The sequence below is a fragment of the Triticum aestivum genome, chromosome 1D (assembly GCF_018294505.1).
Source record: "Triticum aestivum cultivar Chinese Spring chromosome 1D, IWGSC CS RefSeq v2.1, whole genome shotgun sequence".
NCBI lineage: Eukaryota > Viridiplantae > Streptophyta > Magnoliopsida > Poales > Poaceae > Triticum > Triticum aestivum.
Genome location: NC_057796.1, coordinates 430,627,391 through 430,638,694, shown reverse-complemented (window position 1 = coordinate 430,638,694; position 11,304 = coordinate 430,627,391).

The following is an 11,304-nucleotide window of genomic DNA, read 5'->3' as shown; positions in this document are numbered from 1 at the left end:
CCCCGATGCCTCGCGGTCAACGCCGCCATCTCGTCTTCCGCACACCGCCCTCTCGTCTTCCGCGCGCCGCCGTCTCATCTTCCGCGCGGCCATCTCGTCTTCCGCCCGCCGCCCTCTCGTCTTCCGCGCGGCCATCTCGTCTTCCGCGGCCCGGCGCCGCCCTGCCGCATTAAATCCCGGCGCTATAAAACCCGCCCTGCGCGGCGAGTTTGGTCACACCGGCCACCTCCTCCACCGCCCCGCCCCCCTCCTCTCCCTCTTCACACCGGCGTTCTCTTCGCGGGATGGCGTCCAGCGACTTGGACTCCGACGGCGCGGCACCGGGCGGCCACTGGCCGTCGAGCCTCACGTTGGGGCAGACGGAGGACCTCGCTCGGTTCGGCCTCTACGTGCCGCCGGCGGCAAAGCTGCTGCGGCCGTGGAGGATCTCCGCGGATGGATTCCCCACGCAGGGCGTACCGGCGACGCCGGCAGAGCTTCGCGTGCACCTCGGGGGACGCTACAACCGGAAGGGCCGCCGCCATTTTTGGAAGGGCAAGCGGTTCGACGACGTCATCGGCGCCTTCAAGCGCGCCGCCCGAGGGCTCCCTGTCGGCGATCTCTCTCGTGGAGCCGGGCCCTCCCAGCCGCGCAGGGCACCCGCTCCCACTCCAGCCCCAGCAGCCCCGGCCGAGGTTGTGATCCCGCCGGAGCAGGCGGCGCTCCAGCAGGACGGCGACCCGGAGGACACGCCCGGGCCCCTCGCGATCCTGGCGCAGTCAGCGGAGGAGGCCGCCGCGGCGGCGGCGCTAGAGGCCCAGGAGGAGGCGCCGCTATAGGCGGCGATGCCGGCGCAGCAGGCGGCGCTGGAGGCCCAGGAGGAGGCGGCGCTGCAGGCGGCGATGGCGGCGCAGCAGGCGGCGATGGCGCCGCCGGAGTGGCAGCAGGCGCCGGCGGCGGAGGAGGAAGAGGATTCGGACGACGTCCCGGTGGACTGGGACGACGTCGCGAACCGGTCCAGCAGCGACGATGACGGCGGCAACGGCCCGGCCGTGATTGACCTAGATAGCAACGCCGAGTAGTTTTTTTTACTTTTTTTAGTGTGTTGTTTGCGGCCCTAAAACTAAACTAAAACTAAACCTAAAACTAAAAAAACAGAGAAAAAGGAAAAAAGGGGTAGAGCTCACCTGAGGTAGGGCCGGTGGAGGAGGTCGCCGGTGGAGGAGGGGGGCGGGGCGGTGGAGGAGGTGGCCGGTGGAGGAGAGGTGCGGGGCGGCCTGGGGCGGCGGCGCCGGGCCCGGGGCGGTGGGGCGGCGGGGGGCCGGGGCGACGGGGCGGCGGGGCCCCGGGGCGGTGGGGCCGGGGCGCCGGGCGGCGGCGAGTGCTGGGGGCGGCGGCGCGCGGCGCGCGGCGGGCGGCGGCGGTGGGGTGGGATGTGGGGTGGGATGTGGGGTGGGATGTAGTGCGCGTCGGCGAGGTGAGAGAGGGAGAGAACAGAGAGTAACGGGCGGGGGGTACGGGCCGTTAGGTAGTCTCCTCTTTGCCGTCCGCCACTATTTGCCGTCCGCCCTTTTGCCTCTTTGCCGTCCGCTGGCAGACGGCAAAGAGGTGGGGCGTTAAGTTTTCCCCAAACGGGCGGGGGGTGGGGGCCACCTCTCTCTTTGCCGTCCGCCAGCTGACAAAGAGCTTCTTTGCCGTCTGCCACTTCTTTGCTGTCAGCTTCTGGGTAGCTGATGGCAAAGAGCTTCTTTGCCGTCAGCTAGCAGACGGCAAAGAGCTGGCAGATGGCAAATTAGCTGATTCCAGTAGTGGGAGGTGGTTGAACCGGAAATTCTAACCGATCCTATTGTCGAGAGGTTAAATTTAGTTGAAGAAGAAAACAATTACTTGAAGGAAAAAATAAAAAAATTGAGGAGGAGAAGATGATATTGGAGTTGCATGTTGCGGATGTCGTCGATGATCACAAGATCAAGATGGATGCAATGCGCTTGAAGATTAGAAAGATTAGAAAATATGCCATTCATACCGAGGCTTGGTAACATTATGCCGTTGGATCAATTGTTACCTTGGTTGCGATTATGATCGCATTTGTTTTCGCATTGAAATGTTTTACATAGTTTCAATGTATGGTTTAATTAATTAGATGCTCTGGAGAGCTATATATATGTTGTTAGATGAGAACTATGTATGTACTTTGGTTTTAATGTGATGATGAACTTCTATTAATTTGGTCACTTAATTATCTATTCGTGATGTTCTGTAATGGTTTTTGACACACTTAATTATATATAATGCACGCAGATGAACCGGCAATGGATGTACGGTGACAGACACACCTCCGAGTACATTAAGGGCGTGCACGATTTTCTCGAAATGGCTGAGGCAAACAAGCAGAATGGTTTTATGTGTTGTCCATGCCCTATATGTGGGAATACGAAGTCTTACTCTGACCGGAAAATCCTTCACGCCCACCTGCTTTACAACGGTTTCATGCCACACTATAATGTTTGGACGAGGCACGGAGAAATAGGGGTTATGATGGAAGACGGCGAAGAAGAAGAGGACGATGACAACTATGTGCCCCCTGAATACGGTGATGCTGCAACGGGGGAAGCTACTGAAAATCAAGAGGAACCAGACGATGTGCCCAATGATGCTGCAAGGGGGAAGCTGCTGAAGATCAAGAGGAACCAGTGCCCGATGATGATGATCTCCGCCGGGTCATTGTCGATGCAAGGACGCAATGCGAAAGTCAAAAGGAAAAGCTGAAGTTCGATCGCATGTTAGAGGATCACAAAAAAGGGTTGTACCCCAATTGCGAAGATGGCAACACAAAGCTGGATACCGTACTGGAATTGCTGCAGTGGAAGGCAGAGAATGCTGTGCCTGACAAAGGATTTGAGAAGCTATTGAAAATATTGAAGAAGAAGCTTCCAAAGGATAACGAATTGCCTGACAGTACATACGCAGCAAAGAAGGTCGTATGCCCTCTAGGATAGGAGGTGCAGAAGATATATGCATGTCCTAATGACTGCATCCTCTACCGCGGTGCGTACAAGGATCTGAACGCATGCCCGGTATGCGGTGCATTGCGGTATAAGATCAGACGACGGCGAGCCCCCCAAGAAGAGGGTTCCTGCGAAGGTGATGTGGTATGCTCCTATAATACCACGATTGAAACGTCTGTTCAGAAATGAAGAGCATGCCAAGTTGATGCGATGGCACAGTGAGGACCGTAAGAAAGACGGGAAGTTGAGAGCACCCGCTGACGGGTCGCAGTGGAGAAAAATCGAGAGAAAGTACTGGGTTGAGTTTGCAGCTGACCCAAGGAACGTATGGTTTGGTTTAAGCGCGGATGGCATTAATCCTTTCGGGGAGCAGAGCAGCAATCACAGCACCTGGCCCGTGACTCTATGTACGTATAACCTTCCTCCTTGGATGTGCATGAAGCGGAAGTTCATTATGATGTCAGTTCTCATCCAAGGCCCTAAGCAACCCGGCAACGACATTGATGTGTACCTAAGGCCATTAGTTGAAGAACTTTTACAGCTGTGGAATGGAAACGGTGTACGTACATGGGATGAGCACAAACAGGAGGAATTTAACCTGCACGCGTTGCTCTTTGTAACCATCAACGATTGGCCCGCTCTTAGTAACCTTTCAGGACGGACAAACAAGGGATACCACAAATGCACGCACTGTTTAGATGACACTGGAAGTATATACCTGGACAAATGCAGGAAGAATGTGTACCTGTGCCATCGTCGATTTCTTCCGAACAACCATCAATGTCGAAAGAAAGGCAAGCATTTCAAAGGCGAGGCAGATCACCGGAAGAAGCCCGCCATGCGTACCGGTGATCACGTACTTGCTATGGTCAATGATTTACACGTAATCTTTGGAAAGGGTCCCGGCGGACTAGCTGTTTCGAATGACGCTGAGGGACACACACCCATGTGGAAGAAGAAATCTATATTTTGGGACCTACCCTACTGGAAAGAGCTAGAGGTCCGCTCTTCAATCGACGTGATGCACGTGACGAAGAACCTTTGCGTGAACCTGCTAGGCTTCTTGGGCGTGTATGGGAAGATAAAAGATACACCTGAGGCACGGGAGGACCTGCAACGTTTGCATGAAAAAGACGGCATGCCTCCGAAGCAGTATGAAGGTCCTGCCAGCTACGCTCATACGAAAGAAGAGAAAGAAATCTTCTTTGAATGCCTGCTTAGTATGAAGGTCCCGACTGGCTTCTCGTCGAATATAAAGGGAATAATAAATATGCCAGAGAAAAAGTTCCAGAACCTAAAGTCTCATGACTGCCACGTGATTATGACGCAACTGCTTCCGGTTGCATTGAGGGGGCTTCTACCGGAAAACGTCTGATTAGCCATTGTGAAGCTATGTGCATTCCTCAATGCAATCTCTCAGAAGGTGATCGATCCAGAAATCATACCAAGGATAAGGAGTGATGTGGCGCAATGTCTTGTCAGTTTTGAGCTGGTGTTCCCACCATCCTTCTTCAATATCATGACGCACGTCCTAGTTCATCTAGTCGACGAGATTGTCATTCTGGGGTCCGTATTTCTACACAATATGTTCCCCTTTGAGAGGTTCATGGGAGTCCTAAAGAAATATGTCCGTAATTGCGCTAGGCCAGAAGGAAGCATCTCCATGGGCCATCAAACAGAGGATGTCATTGGGTTTTGTGTTGACTTCATTCCTGGCCTTAAGAAGATAGGTCTCCCTAAATCGCGGTATGAGGGGAGACTGACTGGAAAAGGCACGCTTGGAGGGGACACAATAATATGCCGGGACGGATATTCTTGGTCTCAAGCAAACTACACAGTTCTACAGAACTCTACCTTCGTGACCCCGTATGTCGATGAACACAAGAATAGTCTGCGCTCCAAGCACCCGGAGCAGTGTGACGAATGGATTACATGTGAACACATCAGGACTTTCAGCAGTTGGTTGGAAACACGTCTCAGAGGTGACACCACTGTTTGTGATGAGTTGTACTCGTTGTGCAGGGGACCATCTTCGACTGTATTGACTTACAAAGGATACGAGATAAATGGGAATACATTTTACACGATCGCCCAAGATCAAAAGAGCACCAACCAAAACAGCGGTGTCCGCTTTGATGTAGCAACCGAGAGGGGAAAGGACACATATTATGGTTACATAATGGACATATGGGAACTTGACTACGGACATGACTTTAAGGTCCCTTTGTTTAAGTGCAAATGTGTCAATCTGTCAGGAGGCGGGGTACAGGTAGACCCATAGTACAGAATGACAACAGTGGATCGGAACAATCTTGGGTACACTGACGAACCGTTCGTCCTAGCCAATGATGTGGCACAGGTGAAGGAAATATGCCCTAGTGGCAATAATAAAGTTGATACATGTGTGAATACAGAGTGTCACTAGAATTGTATTAACTGGAAACTTGATACATGTGTGAATACATAGAAAAACAGAGTGTCACTAGTATGCCTCTACTTAACTAGCTCGTTGATCAAAGATGGTTATGTTTCCTAGCCATAGACATGAGTTGTCATTTGATTAACGGGATCACATCATTAGGAGAATGATGTGATTGACTTGACCCATTCCGTTAGCTTAGCACTCGATCATTTTAGTATGTTGCTATTGCTTTCTTCATGACTTATACATGTTCCTATGACTATGAGATATGCAACTCCCGTTTACTGGAGGAACACTTTGTGTGCTACCAAATGTCACAACGTAACTGGGTGATTATAAAGGTGCTCTACAGGTGTCTCCGAAGGTACTTGTTGGGTTGGCGTATTTCGAGATTAGGATTTGTCACTCCGATTGTCGGAGAGGTATCTCTGGGCCCTCTCGGGAATGCACATCACTTAAGCCTTGCAAGCATTGCAACAAATGAGTTTGTTACGAGGTGATGTATTACGGAACGAGTAAAGAGACTCGCCGGAAACGAGATTGAATTAGGTATTGAGATACCGACGATCGAATCTCGGGCAAGTAACATACCGATGACAAAGGGAATAACGTATGTTGTTATGCGGTCTGACCGATAAAGATCTTCGTAGAATATGTGGGAGCCAATATGAGCATCCAGGTTCCGCTATTGGTTATTGACCGGAGACGTGTCTCGGTCATGTCTACATAGTTCTCGAACCCGTAGGGTCCGCACGCTTAAAGTTAGATGACGGTTATATTATGAGTTCATGTGTTTTGATGTACAGAAGGAGTTCGGAGTCCCGGGTGAGATCAGGGACTTGACGATGAGTCTCGAAATGGTCGAGACGTAAAGATCGATATATTGGACGACTATATTCGGACATCGGAAAGGTTCCGAGTGATTCGGGTATTTTTCGGAGTACCGGAGAGTTACGGGAATTCGTATTGGGCCTTAATGGGCCATACGGGAAAGGAGAGAAAGGCCCCAAAGGTGGCCGCACCTCTCCCCATGGACTAGTCCGAATTAGACTAGGGAGGGGAGGCGCCCCCTTCCTTCTTTCTCCTTCTCCCTTCCCTTTTCCTACTCCAACAAGGAAAGGAGGAGTCCTACTCCCGATGGGAGTCGGGAGTAGGACTCCCCCCTTGGCGCGCCCTCCTCCTAGGCCGGCCGCCTTCCCCCTTGCTCCTTTATATACGGGGGCAGGGGGCACCCCACACACAACAATTGATCATTGATCTCTTACCCATGTGCGGTGCCCCCCTCCACCATATTACACCTCGGTAATATCGTAGCGGTGCTTAGGCGAAGCCCTGCGTCGATAGAACATCATCATTGTCACCACGCCGTCGTGCTGACAAAACTCTCCCTCAACACTCGGCTGGATCGGAGTTCGAGGGACGTCATCGAGCTGAACGTGTGCTGAACTCGGAGGTGCCGTGCGTTCGGTACTTGATCGGTCGGATCGTGGAGACGTACGACTACATCAACCGCATTGTGTTAAACGCTTCCGCTTTCGGTCTACGAGGGTACGTGGACAATACTCTCCCCTCTCGTTGCTATGCATCACCATGATCTTGCGTGTGCGTAGGAATTTTTTTGAAATTACTACGTTCCCCAACAACAGGTTATCTATGTGAAGGACATGTCTACCAGACCGAGAAAAAGAAAAGATAAGGAAGCGAATACATCATACGATGAGCCAAAGCGCCACATAGTTCTTTCAGGAAAAAGGGACATTGTGGGAGTGGAGGGCAAGACAGCCATGTCTGAAGATTATGAAAAGTTTCATGAAATTCCTCCCTTCAAAGTCAAGTCTGACCCAAGCATCCTGATAAACGATGAAGATTATCCATGGTTACGGCGCAATAAGCAACTGACACAAGCGAAGAAAAAGTGAAGGCTTTCTCCCGCAACTATTATGATGATACCATGCCAACTTTGTAACAGACGAGTATGATACCATTGTCCGTTTTGTACACGAAGTGCATCTAGTTTTTGCCGTAACCCTCTCAACTTTCTTGCACATGCTATGTGGATGAAATGATGATACCATGCCAACTTTCAACCTTCTCAGAGTTCATTTGAAATGCTTTTCAATTTAGGGTCTTATAGCTCAAAATAATTAGTAAATGCATGAAAAATAACAAATGAAGTCAGAAAGGGTTGAAAATTGATGAGATGTGGCTTTGAATGGTGCATTTTAAACACACACAAAGTCAGGAGTTCAAATAAGTTTTAAAAAATGAAATCCCTTTGTAACAGACGAGTTTCCGTATGAAATCCTGATACTTCGAAAGAGATTGTCCGTTTTGTACACGAAGTGCATCCAGTTTTTGCCGTAACCCTCTCAACTTTCTTGCACATGCTATGTGGATGAAATGATGATACCATGCCAACTTTCAACCTTTTCAGAGTTCATTTCAAATGCTTTTTAATTTTAGGGTCTTATAGCTCAAAATAATCAGTCAATGCATGAAAAATAACAAATGAAGTCAGAAAGGGTTGAAAATTGATGAGATGTGGCTTTGAATGGTGCATTTTGAACACACAAAAGTCAGGAGTTCGAATAAGTTTTAAAAAATGAAATCCCTTTCTAACAGACGAGTTTCCGTATGAAATCCTGATACTTCGAAAGAGATTGTCCGTTTTGTACACGAAGTGCATCCAGTTTTTGCCGTAACCCTCTCAACTTTCTTGCACATGCTATGTGGATGAAATGATGATACCATGCCAACTTCCAACCTATTCAGAGTTCATTTGAAATGCTTTTCAATTTTAGGGTCTTATAGCTCAAAATAATCAGTAAATGCATGAAAAATAACAAATAAAATAAATAAGTAATTAGAAACAAAATAATACAAACTTTAATAAAATATATAAGTAGAAACAAAATAAAATAAACTTTAATAACATAAATAAAATTTATGAAACTAAAATTATCAAAGTATTTTCTGTTCAAAACATTATAAGCAACCTCTAGTATTATTGAAACTAAAATTATATAAAATTGATGCAACTAAAATTATCGAAGTATTTTCTGTTCAAAATCATTGAAAGAAAAAATAATTTTCATAAAGAATTTTTTTTGTTAGAAACTTTAATAGCAAAAAGAATTATCATAAAGTAAAATAAATAAGTAATTAGAAACAAAATAAAATAAAATAAATAAGTTTTTTGTTGTAAGTAGAAACAAAACAAAATAAATAAAGCAAAAAAGAAAATAAAAAACAGGCAAAAAATAAAAATTATGCCACCTACTGGGCAACCACGGCCTGAATACGACTAGAAACCCATCCATGGGCCAGGATTCAGGCCCGCAGAAGGCCCTGTAGGCCCACATGCATGTATAGAGAGGTAAGGCCCGTAAGCCTTCTTTAGAGAGGAGCTCGACAGCTCAGGCGCACCGCACCTTATAAACAGGTGCGGCTCTCTCTCAGCTAGCGAGGTGGGACTAAACTCCCACCACCACGCCGCTGTGCAAGGCCATTGGTCCCGGTTGGTGGCACGAACCGGGACCAATGCCACCCTTTGGTCCCGGTTCGTGCACCAACCGGGACCAATGCCCCCCTTTAGTCCCGGTTGGTGCCACCAACCGGGACCAAAGGCCGCCGCTTCCCGCCCTTTGGGCTGCTGAAAAGAGGGCTTTGGTCCCGGTTGGTGGCACCAACCGGGACTAATGCCCACCTTTAGTCCCGGTTGGTGCCACCAACCGGGACTAAAGGCTTTGCTATATAAGTTCACACTTAGGAAATTTTCACTCTCATCTAGCAGTTGCCACCCCGACGACGCCGACGCCGCCAGGCTGCCCCGACGCCGCCCGCCGCCCTGACGCCGCCCGCTGCCCCCGCCGTCGCAGTCACCGTCGCCCGCGCCCTCGCCGTCCGCCGCGCCCCTGCCCCGACGCGCGCCGCCCCAGCCCGTCCCCGTCGTCGCCGTCGCCCTGCCCCGCCCTTCGCCATCGTCGCCCCCTACCCCGAGCGCGCGCCCACTGCCCCGTCGCCATCCTCGCCGCCAACCCCGCGGTCCTCCCCACCTTGGTCCGGCCGGCGCCCTGCCTAGCATTTTTTCATATATATGCTTGTTTTTTTTCATACATATGCTTGTTTTTTTATATATATGATGACATATATGCTTGTTATCATAATTGTTTTTGTTCATATATATATATATATATATATGTAATGATTTTTTTATAGAATATGATGTTTTTTTCATAGATGATCACATATATGATGTATGCATGGATGTGGATGAAATATGATGTTTTTTTGTTCATAGAACATGATGAAATATGAAAAATGCATTAGGCAAAACCTTTACTTTTTTCGAAATTTTCTATTTGAACATTTTTTTATGAATGAGAGGAAAAAGGAAAATAAGAAGAGGAAGAAAGGAGAAGAAGAGGAGAGGAAGAAGAGGAGAAATAAATAAGAAGAGGAAAAAAGAAGAAAAAGAAGAGGAGAAGAAGAAAGGAATAGTTCTTCTTCTCTCCTCTATTCCTTTCTTCTTCTCCTCTTTTTATTTCTTCTTTGTTTTCTTATGTTTTATCGGGTCTGTCGTCGTTGATATACCCCTCTCCCGATAACTTCAACACGAGGGGGGGTCGATATAACCCCTCCCCGATAATATTATTTTCCCATGTACGTATGTCGTCGTTGTCGATATAACCCCCTCCCGATAACTTCAACACGTGGGGGGTCGATATACCCCCTCCCCGATAACATTATTTTCCCATGTATGCATCTCGTCGTTGTCGATATATATAACTCCCTCCCAGATAACTTCGACATGATGGACGGTCGATATTTATACCCCCTCTCGACCGTGATAACTTATACCACGGGAGCACCCCCCGGCCCTCTCGCTCGACCAAAAGTCTCGAGGACACCCAAACCCTAGAAAAAACGATGTCGGTCTCCTACCCCCTCCCGCCGCGCCCCTACCCTTGAAGCGTTGCCGAGGCCACCCCAAACCCGGAATAAGCTAGGTCTACGTTTGCACTAATATATCCACCTGCTGTCATGTTTTTGTAATAATTGCCATGTTGTAATATTTGCAGAAACAACGGAGCACGGATGAGACGAGCAAGCAGAAGAGGTGTTGGGGGACATAATCTTAGCCGGAGGTGATATCTTGTCGTATCTTAACGACAATGATGGTCTGGAAGAACAGGGTGAAGAAGCAGGCTACGGTGATCGAAGAGTGGAGGAGGAAAGACATGATTATGATGGCTCCGGTGACCCAATGCTGGTGCAAGAAGGAGCCCGTGGTGACGGCTCCGGTGACCGAACAGAGTCCGGCCAGGTAAATATATTAGTTCAGCCTGTGCTGACTAGCTAATTGATGCATTCATTGTTTTGGTATGTACACATATTAATTAACACTCGTCTTTCTTCTTTTTTTCTAGCCCTCCGGATCGAGCACAACTTCGGTAAGAGACGAGGCCCGAAGAGAAAGTTGCGCTCGGATGAAAGGTTTGAGATCACAGCAATCGCGCGCGACGGCCAACCGATTGAACCCATCCGGACAAAGGATGCATTTGCTGCTCAGTGCGGGGTTCTAGTTAGGGACAAGATCCCGATCAGCATCCACCAATGGTATAAGCCTAAGAAGGAAGACCCTGAGGTGTCTTGTGTCAATGATATGCAGAAAGATGATCTTTGGACTGAGCTGAAGGAAAATTTCACCCTATCGCCAGAGGAGGATCCGGAGAAGCCAGTTAAAGAGCAATTAATCAAGTCTCATGCTCTTAAGAAGATGGCAGAACTATTCAGGAGGTGGAAGAATGATCTGAAAACGTTTGTCGACAAAGAAGAGACACCATAATTCATCGGCCGGTATGAGAAGATCAGAGATCACTGGCCCGCATTTGT